This window comes from Ziziphus jujuba, chromosome 5 (genome assembly GCF_031755915.1).
Source record: "Ziziphus jujuba cultivar Dongzao chromosome 5, ASM3175591v1".
Taxonomy (NCBI): Eukaryota; Viridiplantae; Streptophyta; class Magnoliopsida; order Rosales; family Rhamnaceae; genus Ziziphus; species Ziziphus jujuba.
In genome coordinates, this window is record NC_083383.1 from 4,332,045 (window position 1) to 4,345,506 (window position 13,462).

Below are 13,462 nucleotides of genomic sequence, written 5' to 3' on the forward strand. Positions count from 1 at the left end.
CCTAAATGAGAACTTGACTTAGTTGCTCTTTCCAAAAGGCGTGAATGCAAATAAAAAATATCTCCCCGAATAAGCTTCTCGGCTCGATAGTTTGCATAATAAAAGAGACATTTGGCTATAAGCCTGTGCTTATTTTGAGAGACCGTCATAAATAATTGAAGTGTGTTGTTCACGGTACCACAATAGTGTAATCCATTGCTCCCTTTTCTTGTAAAGCAGTCACCACCTGAGCCACAGAAGATGCTTTTTGACCAATTTTTCCGTTGTTGATTGAGAATCGTATCTGTGGCTACTGCTGTTTTACCGGTTTGCCTGTCCCCAATAATTAATTCTCGCTAACCACGTCCTATAGGAATCATCGAATCAATACCAATAAGTCCTGTTTGAAGAGGCTCATATACCGAACGCCTTGAAATAGTACCCGGGGCGGGATATTCAATTAACCGGGATTCAGAAGATGAAATTTCACCTCGACCATCAATAGGTTTAGCCAGAGCATTTATAACATGGCCCAAAAAAGCCTCACTTACTGGGATATGCGCAATTCTTCCTGTTTCTTTTGCAGAACTTCCCTCTTGTTGATACGAACCTAGGACGACTCGCTCCTAAAGCCATATTATATTAGCCCGGATCTTAATTAAGTTCAAGTTCTAATGGAATGGACGTCAACCCCTAACCAACCTGTGGTTAGAAACCCTGGTATAATGTAGACGCCACAATAAGGGATGGAAAACCTATTGATAAGTCAAGCTAAAATAACCAATTCTCTAATGGTGTTTTAGGTGTTCTCAAAGAACAAAGAGATAATTAATCTCACAAGTATTTTCTCAATCAAATCAAAGTTGTGTTCTTATTGAAAAATAAGCCTTTAAATAGGCTTTGAAAGAAACAAAATAAACCTTAAAAATCCTAGGAAAAACCGGCCACACAATGAAGAGTTCTAGCTTGACTGAATCTTTCCTTTTCCTAATCTAATTAATTAATTCCCTTATTTTCAATTAGGAATTAATTAATTTACAAACAAAATAATAAAATAAAAAATTTCCTAAACTTATTTGTCCAGCAAATAAATAAATAAAAACCCAAAAAGAAAAGTCAAATGCAAATCAGAAAACGAGTTGACTAGTTTGACAACTAAGCTGACTTATGTCTGATGTCCGAACTAACTTATGTCTGCTTGATGTCCGAGCTAACTTATGTCTGTCCGAGCTAACTTATGTCTGTCCGAGCTAACCGATGTTTGTCCGAACTAACTTATGTCTGTCCGAGCTAAGTTACGTCCGATGTCCAAAGTCTGAGGCCAGATGTCCGAGGCAAGGGTGTCCGATATAAACTGTCCGATGTATGGGTATCCGATGTATCAGCCTCCATCACTTGGATACTTAAAACAGGTCTTTTATCTTCAGGTATGGACAAGCCCTTTTGAGAATGAATTACTTTTTGGATAAAGGCAGCAAGGTTATCCCTAAACCTCTTAGCTTGAGCCCTAGTGATCGGTCCAGTCTCCATCCGTATCGGATCAGTACCCTAGTGAGTTGTCGGTTGTGCGTGCTTGGGCGGGTTCAACTCCCACTATCTACAATCATGCTACAAATTTTACCTTGTATTTCATAACGAGTGTGGAAGATGTTCTCTCGTTGAATTTGTTCTTCATCCTTGTAAACAGCAAGTACCCTCCTTGAGACCAAATTTAGCTCAACATTTGATGTGTTTAATGGTTCGGCCTCATCATCAAGTCCTTCATCTTCTTGTTCAATTTTAGCCTCACTAGTCTCACTCTCGGATTCCACCTCTCCATTACCTTTAATTACCATTATCCTTCTATTCGGGTATTGGATGGCTATATGTCCTCTTCCTTGGCACTTGAAACAAATAATTTCTCTTGAATTTTGAGGTTTAGGTTCAGATTTTACCTCACCTTTAATGGCTTGGGCAGATTCGGTTTTAAATTCTCTTCTCGGCCGGTTGGTAGTTTCTTCACCAAGTTTCGGCTTCAGCTTGCTTTCATAAATGGAATTGTTTTTCCAGCCACTTGAACTTGTCCTTCCACTGCTAGAAACTCCTCCAAACCGTGTACTAACACCCCTCCTCTTGAATTGGTTCTCAAGCTTAATTGCTACATGCAACATCTCCTCTAATTCCAAGTATTGTTGTAATTCAAGCTGGTTGGCAATGTCACAATTTAACCCTCCAACAAAACTTGCCATTGTTGCCTCCCTATCCTCATTCATATTCAGCCTCATCATTAACATCTCCATCTCTTTGTAATAATCCTCCACGGACCTACTTCCTTGAGACAAAGATTGAAGCCTTTGATGCAGCAACCTATGGTAATGGGATGGCACAAATCGTTTCCTCATGGCTCTTTTCATTTGACGCCATGTCGAGATTAAATCATCACCAACTCTCCTTTGGGTATTTTGCTCATTCGTCCACCATTGGAGTGCATGATGTCAAAACTCCATTGCTGCCAACTTCACCTTCTTACCTTCCGAATAGTTGTGGCAGTAAAAAATCATCTTGATTTTTTCTTCCCACTCCAAATAAGCTTCGGGATCACTTTTACCCATAAAAGGTGGGATGTTAACCTTGATATTTCCCAAATCATCATCTGTATCTTCCCTCCTATATCTTCCATGGCCAGCTCTATCTTGGACAGCAAAAGTTTCATCCATACCTTCTTCAAAGTCTCCACCGAATGGCTCCTCATCAAATTCCTCTCTCGGTCTCTCGCAACCTCCTCGTCCTCAGCCTCGCCCTCCATGGAATTCTTGCCTATTTCTTGTATTCGGCATTCCTTGTGAGGCTTGTAGTCTACCCACTATTTGATTCACATAACTTGAGCATTAACCCACTGTATTGACTCCAAAATAGCTCTCATGTCCACTTGGTCTCCACTCCCAGTAGCTCAGGCATCGCCATGGAATGCTACGGACTCCTCCTCATTAATCCTCAAGGGTGGCTCTCCTCTTCTCATTCTTGATTCTGTCATGTTAGTATAATAATGCAATAGAAATAAAATAGGACCTTACAATTTCACTCCCTTACGTGTTTCACTCAAATGAGGATTCGACACTCGTGTTTGCACACTTGTTTCGGCTCTTACCCTCTTTTAAGCTCACATACTCTTGCCTTTTTCCACTCAATGAGTTATCTCAAAGTTCTAATTAAAACACCCACAAAACAGCAATTAGATCACTAGTACGTGTTAATTAAACTTATCAACAAAACAGTAAGCAAAAATAAACAAATACCGAACGGAATGAAAATACCTATTTTCGGTTTTTCTAGACAAAATAAAGCAAATTAATGAGAAAACTTTGGAATTTTGAAGAACTGGACCCGATGGTAATATATTATGAGTTCAAGAATAAAATTTTAGAAAAAGAAATTCAAATACGAACAAAAATCAAAGAGAACAAAAATATAGAAAAGTTGTTGGTTGTTGTTCTTGTAATTCAAGTTTTGTATCAATTCCTTTAACTAATTTTAATCCAAATATCCAGCAGCAAATATAATTCCCCAGCAACTCAAATATTGAATAAATAATAATAAAAAACCAGCAGCTCCAACAAATTTCCAGCAAACAAATCAAACTCCAACAAACCGAAATATTTTTTTCTTTTTTTTTTTTTTTATTTGGCTTTACCTCTTCTTTTTTTTTTTTCCACTCACAGAACATAAACAACTGCAGTAGCAAGAATAAACAACAAATTTGCAATTCCAACTCCAAAAAATTCACCAATCCCGTGACCTCCAAATAAACAAAAGTGCAGTTTTTTTTTTTTTTAATATCTGTTCGAATTTTCTTTTTTTTTTTTTTTGAATATATGAATGCAAATATTGAAGACTAAAACAGGAAAGAAAAATCAACAAAAAAACCAAAATCAACAAGAACAATAATGAAAGACAACCAACAAACTAGAAAACAAAAATACGGTAAGACTAGGAAATCCTAATTCAACTAGGAATGAATTTTTTTTTTTTAAGATGCATAACGTGTATGGTGACAGAACAAAATTTAGCTCTGATACCAAATGATACGAACCTAGGACGACCTGCTTCTAAACCCGTATTATATTAGCCCGGATCTTAATTAAGTTCAAGTTCTAATGGAATGGACCTCAACCCCTAACCAACCTGTGGTTAGAAACCTTGGTATAATGTAGACGTCACAATAGGGGATGGAAAACCTATTGATAAGTCAAGCTAAAGCAACCAATTCTCTAATGGTGTTTTAGGTGTTCTCAAAGAACAAAGAGATAATTAATCTCACAAGTATTTTCTCAATCAAATCAAAGTTGTGTTCTTATTGAAAAATAAGCCTTTTAATAGGCTTTGAAAGAAACAAAATAAACCCTAAAAACCCTAGGAAAAACCGGCCACACAATGAAGAGTTCTAGCTTGACCGAATCTTTCCTTTTCCTAATCTAATTAATTAATTCCCTCATTTTCAATTAGGAAATAATTAATTTACAAACAAAATAATAAAATAAAAACTTTCCTAAACTTATTTGTCCAGCAAATAAATAAATAAAAACCCAAAAAGAAAAGTCAAACGCAAATCAGAAAACGAGTTGACTAGTTTGACAACTAAGCTGACTTATGTCTGATGTCCGAACTAATTTATGTCTGCCTGATGTCCGAGCTAACTTATGTCTGTCCGAGCTAACTTACGTCTATCCGAGCTAACTAATGTCTGTCTAAACTAACTTATGTCTGTCCGAGCTAACTGATGTCTGTCCGAACTAACTTATGTCTATCCAAGCTAAGTTACATCCGATGTCCGAAGTTCGAGGCTAGATGTCCGAGGCAAGGGTGTCCGATATAAAATGTCCGATGTATGGGTATCCGATGTATCAACCTCCACCACTTGGATACTTAAAACAGGTCTTTTATCTTCAGGTATGGACAAGCCCTTTTGAGAATGAATTACTTTCTGGATAAAGACAGCAAGGTTGCCCTTAAACCTCTTAGCTTGAGCCCTAGTGATCGGTCCAGTCTTCATCCGTATCAGATCAGTACCCCAGTGAGTTGTCGGTTGTGCGAGCTCGGACGGGTTCGCATCACTTGTATCATCAAACTGTCACCCATTGATACAACATCGACATTGTTTGATTCCAAATGCAAAGCAATGCCTATCGTACCTTTCAATATTTCCTAAAATTAGCTATAGGCATCATATACAATCTATTCACTGAGAAATTGTAAAAATTGAATCGATGCATGATAATTTCCTCAAAGTTTCCTAAAATTACCTATAGGCATCATATACAGATAAGATACCTGATTTATTTGTTTAAAAAAATTTATGTTATGGGGTTTACATATACCCCTAATTATTGTTATAATTGAAATTGAGAAGCCTTCTTTTTTTTTTTAAAAAAAAAAAAATAAAAAAGATTAGTTATGTATCAATTTGGATTTTCGTAGATCATTAGGGAAATAAAATTTTCGATTCAAATTCAAGAACCGTTCATGAATTCACAGTCAATAGTTAACGGTTCAAATTTGTCTTGAATTTTTACTTTTGTGACTGAAAATCCACATCCACATTTGGTTTTTCACTCGAAAAGGGAAGGGAATTTTTTTCATATATTTTGTATCGCTTTGGCAGCATGGCCAAGCGGTAAGGCAGAGGACTGCAAATCCTTTTTCCCCAGTTCAAATCCGAGTGTCACCTGATCAACAAAAGAATCGAAATACCTTATTTTGGTTTGCTGATAAAACTTACCCAACAGAAGCAAGCAGAGGAAAAGGACTCTTGATACTTGCTTGATTCTAAGCATTCGCAGGTTTTTTTTGTTCTTTAAAATGCTGTAAATACTTGTGTCTAGGGTTTAAGGAAAGATTATAGTATTGAAAAAAAAACTGGTAAGTCTTAATATGATAGGTCGTCCACTACTAATGCAGTGTCTACTGACTGTGTCTTGAATTAGATTGGATAGCCAGATGGGGAATCTAATGAAATTATTAGTTGCGGAAAGGGCGAAAGATACTTTGTATACATACTCATGAAAGTCTTTGAGTACTCTGGGATTCATTCAATATTAATTAGATTGAATGGATAAGTGGCTTTGACTTATTTATATATGTATTTATTATATATATATATATTTTTATTTATTTGAATATATTATGTATTTGTTTATATATTTATTTGAATATATAAAGAATATATAAATATTTTTCCATATTTTACTTATATTGAACTTATAATTTCTATTTATAATATAAATTTATAAGTAGAAATTATAAATAAAATACAAAAAGAAATTCTCACATAAATTATAAGAAACTCTTATAATTCCTGAATGACCCATTATGCGTCTAAGATATATCTATTACGTAGATTATAATGTATAAACGTATAAGATATGTCTATAGACATATAACATATAATAAGTATATACACTAAACTCATAGTAACTAGCGGCTTATTCAGGGTTGAAGTAAACGGGCCCTTTTAACTCAGTGGTAGAATAATGCCATGGTAAGGCGTATGTCATCGGTTCAAATCCAAAAAGGGCTTTGGTTTTTTCATAAAACTCCAATGGCAATATTCATATTTATAGAGATATTGTTGCCATTTGTAATGAAAAAGTAACAAACCATAAAATGTAATTGTAATATAATTAATTTTTATATTTAAATTCTATTAAATACTAATGAAGTGTAGTAATTTCTAGTAATTATAGTTATACAGTTGAACATTTGTTATTATCTTTATTATATTGTTATCAATATTATAATGATAAGTTTATAATGAATAATACTAAGTTGTCTACTTGAATCTCCAAATATTCCTATTACTTTATTCTATTATTCCAATCAAATCAATTAGAAATCAACAAAAGAAAAAGTAAGTGGACCTAACCCATTGAATCATAACTATATCCACTATTTTGATATTAAAATTCGATTAGAGATAAAATTGAAACATAAGATGCGTTTAAAATACCTTTCTTTGATTCCAGCACACAAGACAAGATCACTTTCTATTTTATATATATATATATATATATATATTTCATAATAAGTATCTATTTTAGATACTTAGATAGATATCTATCAGATTGTGGTTTCATGTAACAAATATTTCCATCCATATGGATACATACAATATTTTTGTTTCGATAATCGGATGGAAAATGGATGCAAGAAAGAGACTTTTATTTATAGTCTCCTATTCTTAAATTCAATACTCTATTAATTTAATTAAATATAAATAATAGAATAAAATAAATAGAATAGGAAGTTTATTAAAAGAAAATGAAAGAGTGAAATATAAAGTAATAAAATATATGATACTGTAGTAGTTTAAGACACATACAAATTCTTATTTTTATTAATTTTTCCAATGGGATTCAAGAATAAGATTAGTTGAGGGAACGGGAGGAATATATCTGGGGATCTATCGATAGCGAGAAAATGGATTGCTTGTTTCTTGAACAGTTCTTTTCAAATCAAATCAAAAATGCATCTATCTGATTGATGAGTCATAAGACAATTCATGGTTCAGGTGGTTCTTAAGAATAGGAAAGGATAACCGAATTGAGTTTAGGGATTTTACTTTACTAGGTTGAGTTAGAGACCAATAAATTTTTTTATATTCAAAACCTATTCGAAAGAAGGGGCAGTAGATGAGAAATCAAATCATACATAAATGATAGAAGCCCAAATGTTCTAAAAATGCTACGAGGTGCTTGAAAATGGTTGAAGTAGTTGAATAGGAGGATCACTATGACTATAGCCCTTGGTAAATTTACCAAAGATGAAAATGATTTATTTGATATTAGGGATGACTGGTTACAGAGGGATCATTTCAGTTTTGTAGGTTGGTCTGATCTATTGCTCTTTCCTTGTGCCTATTTTGCCTTAGGGGGTTGGTTTACAGGTACAACCTTTGTAACTTCATGGTATACCCATGGATTAGCAAGTTCCTATTTGGAAGGCTGCAACTTCTTAACCGCCGCAGTTCCTACTCCTACTAATAGTTTAGCACATTCTTTGTTGTTACTATAGGGCCCTGAAGCACAAGGAGATTTTACTTGTTGGTGTCAATTAGGCAGTCTGTGGACTTTTGTTGCTCTTCATGGCGCTTTTGGACTAATAGGTTTCATGTTACATCAATTCGAACTTGCTTGATCTGTTCAATTACTACCTTATAATGCAATCGCATTCTTCGGTCCAATTGCGGTCTTTGTTTCTGTATTCCTAATTTTTCCGCTAGGTCAGTCTGGTTGGTTCTTTGTGCCAAGTTTTTGTGTAGCGGCTATATTTTGATTCATCCTCTTTTTCCAAGGGTTTCATAATTGGACATTGAACCCACTTCATATGATGGGAGTTGCTGGGGTATTGGGCACTGCTCTGCTATGCGCTATTCATGGTGCTATCGTAGAAAATACTTTATTTGAAGATGGTGATAGTGCAAATACATTACGGGCTTTTATCCCAACTTAAGCTGAAGAAACTTATTCAATGGTCACTGCTAACTGCTTTTGGTCCTAAATCTTTGGGGTTGCTTTTTCCAATAAACATTGGTTACATTTCTTTAGTTTTTTTTTTCCAGTAACCGGTTTATGGATGAGTGCTCTTGGAGTAGTCGGTCTAGCCGTGAATCTACATGCCTATGACTTTGTTTCTCAGGAAATCCGTGCAGCGGAATATCCAAAATTTGAGACTTGCTGCACCAAAAATATTCTCTTAAATGAAGGTATTCATGCTTGGATGGTGGCTCAAGATCAGCCTCATGAAAACCTTATATTCCCTGAGGAGGTTCCACCCAGTGGAAACACTCTTTAATGGAACTTTAGCTTTAGCTAGTCGTGACCAAGAAACCACCGGTTTCGCTTGGTGGGCCGAAAATGCCCAACTTATCAACTTATCTGGTAAACTGCTGGGGGCTCATGTAGCTCATGCCGGATTAATCATATTATGGGTTGGAGCAATGAACCTATTTGAAGTGGCTCATTTCGTACCAGAGAAGCCAATGTATGAACAAGGATTAATTTTATTTCCCCACCTAGCTACTCTAGGTTGAAGTGTAGGTCCCCGGGGGGAAGTTCTAGACACCTTTCCATTCTTTGTGTCTGGAGTAATTCACTTAATTTCCTTTGCAGTATTGGGCTTTGGCGGTATTTATCATGCACTTCTGGGACCTGAAACTCTTGAAAAATCTTTTCCATTCTTTGGTTATGTATGGAAACATGGAAATAGAATGACTACAATTTTGGGAATTCACTTAATCTTGTTAGGTATAGGTGCTTTTCTTCTAGTGTTCAAGACTCTTTATTTTAGGGGTGTATATGATTCTGGGCTCTCGGGGGGAGGAGATGTATGGTTAGGTTCCATTTGTATACTTAGTGGAATATGGTAGATCTTAACCAAACCCTTTGTATGGGCTCGCTGTAACACCCCGTCCCGAATCGCACCGGAATCCGTGCACGTTGACCGAGGTTGACCGTTGGCCGTTGACCGAAGGGGTCAAAGTTGACTTTTTGACTCGGTGGGAATTTCGAGTTGACCAGGGTACCGTAGCGAAGTGCATGACGCCCTGAGTTCGTAGACTAGTAGCACGTCGAAAACGGAGCTACGGTTTGAAAGTTATGGGCAAAACAAGTTGAAATGTAAACTGTCTAAAAGGTGCCGGGAGTTGACTTTTTCTTGTGATGTAATTGTGAGTTGACTCTTGTATGGTTGTAAAGTACTCGTCGATACGAGTTCACAGACTAGCGGCACGCTCAAAACGGACATCCGGTTAAAAAGTTATGGACGTTTGAAGTTTACCGGATACCGTATTATTTTAATATTTTTTTTGGGTCGGTGAACAGTGAAACGCCACGTGTCAGTTTCTGATTGGTCCACGTGGCATGAACAGTGTCATGCAGGGGTTTTATTTGTTAAAACACTCGGGGAAGAGAGAGAAAGAGAGAGAAAGAGAGAGAGGAGAGAGAAAGAGAGAGAGGAGAGAGAAAGAGCCACCGCCGGCCACCGGATTTTGTCACTGTTCCGGCCGAGTTACTGTACACGCGCCGGACAGAAAGCTTGCCCACCTCATTTCCGGCAAAACCTCCAAATTTCACGGCGAACGGCCGCCGGACGCGCCCGGATCGGACGTCCGAAGTTTGGCGGCGATTTTTCCCCTCCACCGCCGGCCACCGCGAATCGGCACTATTCCGGCCTATAAACAGTACACGCGCCTGACAGCCTTGATCCTCTCCTCAAGTCCGGCCTACCCACCAAAAATCACGACCATCGGACCACCGACGCACCGGGATCGGAGCGTTTTCCGGCGAGGGGTCGAAAATCTTCAAACGGTGATTTCTCCGCCGTCCGACCTCCGTTTTGCTCACCGTCGGTCCCGTTGGATTGCTCTCCTCACGATCTACAAATCTGCAAAATTTCACAGCAAACGGCCACCGTCGGAAATTACTGTTCCGGCGACGGTTGCCGGTGACGTGGCGGCCGCCGGAAAGTACTGTTCCGGCGAGTACCCTGAAAATTCCGGCCAGCTCCAGTCCGCAGTGTTCGACCTCCTGAACCCAAATCCGACTTCCGTTTCCACCAATTCGCGACGGTTTGGGAGAATTGCGGAGCCGAAACCCGAAAAGCTTCCCGATAAAATTCTGACCCCGTCGGGTACGATCATCAGAAATTAAGACCGGATCTGTGATTAGCATCACTCGAGCTTCGATTCGGTATATCATTCGTAAATTTAAGTTATCGTTTGGTGTTCGCTCCTCGGGTACCCATTTGGGGATTACCCGAATAAAATATTAATATTTGTGGTTTTGGTACTGTGGATGTTTTAGGTGCACGTGCAAGTAGCGGAGTCGATCCTGCGGAGGATCTTGATTGAGATACGTGCACAAGGTGAGTGACCCACCTTCAAATTAATTTTGGGGAATTTAATTGATGAATATATTATGTGTGAATTAAATATTTGGAATTTAATTTCTATGTGCCAAATATTTATTGGATTTATTGTAGAATTATTTATGAATTTATTGGATTTAAGAAAATGCGAATTCTACAAATTTATGCCGTGTGGAATTATTTTATGGTTTTGAGGATTTTGAAATTGGTGTGGTTTTAATGGTAAATTGGGCACGATTTGATTTTCAAATATTTCAAGGAAAATATTTGGTTATGTTGGTGATTTCAATTTTTATGAAATATGCCCATAAAATATTATGGGATTTGATTATGATATTTCGAGAAATTATTTATGCTTGGAAAAAATGTGGATATTTGAATTGATGGATTTGGGAGTTGGTGGATTTGAAAATCATGGGATTTATGGTATTAATTATAAGGAAATTGTGGAGAATTTCCCGGTTCAAGCGGATGGATTATGCCCGCTATGTTTATGAAAAATGTGAAATTTGTTTTATAATTTAAATTGTGGATTTTATGATTTTTAGATGCACCGTGCACGTACTGGTGTTCTGATTATGTGATATGGTATATGTGATATGGATATTGTGCACACGGATATGATTAGCGCGCAGGTGGGTGTGAGTAGCGCGCGGTTGATATTATGAGGGTGTCCTGTGGATGCCATCGGAGAGGGCGGCCACCCCCCATTGGCCGGGACACCAGGTTAGCAGCGGCGCAGTGGGACGCCACGCGACCGTATGCCGGTTTCTTTCTATAACCTCCTGTCTGGCGGTACCTTGGGACGCTGGGTACTGTTGGCGCCACTGGTATATAGTGGGTGCATCAAATGATTTTCAGAACTGTGTTTTAAAAATAAAATGTTTGGAAACTGTATTGGAATTAAAAATATAATATTACTGTTCTGGTATTTAATTGATGTCTTGGTTTTCGGGAAATATGAATAAAGGGTTTTGTGAAAATGTTTTAAAAGGGGAACCTTTCCAACTGAGAGAATTGTAAGGGTTTTGAGAGACATTATTATTTCCAAATAATTATTATTTATATACCTATTACCGTGGTATGATAGTGTAGAGTAGTAGGGTCGCTCACTGAGATGATTAGCATCTCACACTCTTAAATTCCGTTCCTCTAGGTACCAGGTTGTCGGTGTTCACTCGGAGCGGACTCGATCTTCCTCGCTGTATTTGTTCGTGCAGTACCTTGTTCTTCTTTTACTGCAGTTGTAATATTTCGTTCACTTTTGCTGTATTCTGTATTTTGTAGTACTTCATAAAGCTCTGTATACTGTATGGGACACTTATGTATTTGTATTGCACTGGATTATTGTATTTTTATTTTGGAGTGCTGAAATTTGTGGAACCAGTTCGTCGTACTGTGGGAGGAATAAGGGAACAATTATAGAAGTGTGTTTTCAGTGCAGGAAATTTTGTGGTAAGTCCATCCCTTAGGGGAGGTTCTGCCGGATCTTCCACAGAAGGGTCCGGTAGGGTTTCCCTGGGATCAGGGCTTGTCTAGGGTTCCGGTGGGGAACTTTGGACGGGTCCTGACACTCGCCGTGCACTTGTATGATCTAGAGAGGATTACTTGTCTTATAGTTTAGGTGCTTTATCTGTTTTTGGTTTTATTGCTTGTTGCTTTGTCTGGTTCAATAATACCGCTTATCCTAGTGAGTTTTACGGGCCTACTGGACTGGAAGCTTCTCAAGCTCAAGCATTTACTTTTCTAGTTAGAGACCAACGTCTTAGGGCTAACGTGGGATCCGCTTAAGGACCTACCGATTTAGGTAAATATCTAATGCACTCCTCGACTGGGGAAGTTATTTTTGGGGGAGAAATTATGCGTTTTTGGGATCTACGTGCTCCCTGGCTAGAACTTCCTAGGGGCCCCAATGGTTTGGGCTTGAGTAGGCTGAAAAAAGACATCCAGCCTTGGCAAGAACGACGTTCTGCAGAATATATAACTCATGCTCCTTCAGGTTCTTTAAATTCCATGGGGGGTGTAGCAAAAGATCAATGCAGTCAATTATGTCTCTCCTAGAAGTTGGTTAGCTACCTCTCATTTTGTTATAGGATTTTTCCTAATCGTAGGTCATTTATGGCATGCGAGAAGGGCTCGTGCAGCTGCTGCAGGATTTGAAAGAGGAATTGATCTTGATTTTGAACCTGTTCTTTCCATGACTCCTCTTAATTAAGATGGGAAGCCTGATGCTTGAAGTAGGAATCAATTTGATTCCACCATACATATTAGGTTAGGTGGGTCAAGTCAGATTTAAAAAGTATTCTTTTTTCCCTTCTTTTCAACCCATTTATATCTAATCTTTTTTTTTTTTGGCTTGGCTAAGTGGGATAGCCGATCCATTCCCATTTATGATACTGAAAGGGAAAAACCAATAAAATAAAGAAAAGCAACAAATCTATTCACCAAACCAAGAAAGGAGAGAGAGGGATTCGAACCCTCGATAGTTCTTTGTTTCGAACTATACTTGTTTTCAATACCGGAGCTATCAACCACTCGATCATCTCTCCGAAAGCTAATTTCTATTTTATTTTTTTTCTGCTGA

General features: G+C 37.7%; 1 pseudogene; it reads left to right on the top strand.

Moving 5' to 3' along the window:
* The first annotated feature begins 8,251 nt into the window (after window positions 1–8,251).
* Window positions 8,252–8,805, top strand: LOC132803808 (photosystem II D2 protein-like; annotated as a pseudogene).
* The last annotated feature ends 4,657 nt before the right edge of the window (window positions 8,806–13,462 follow it).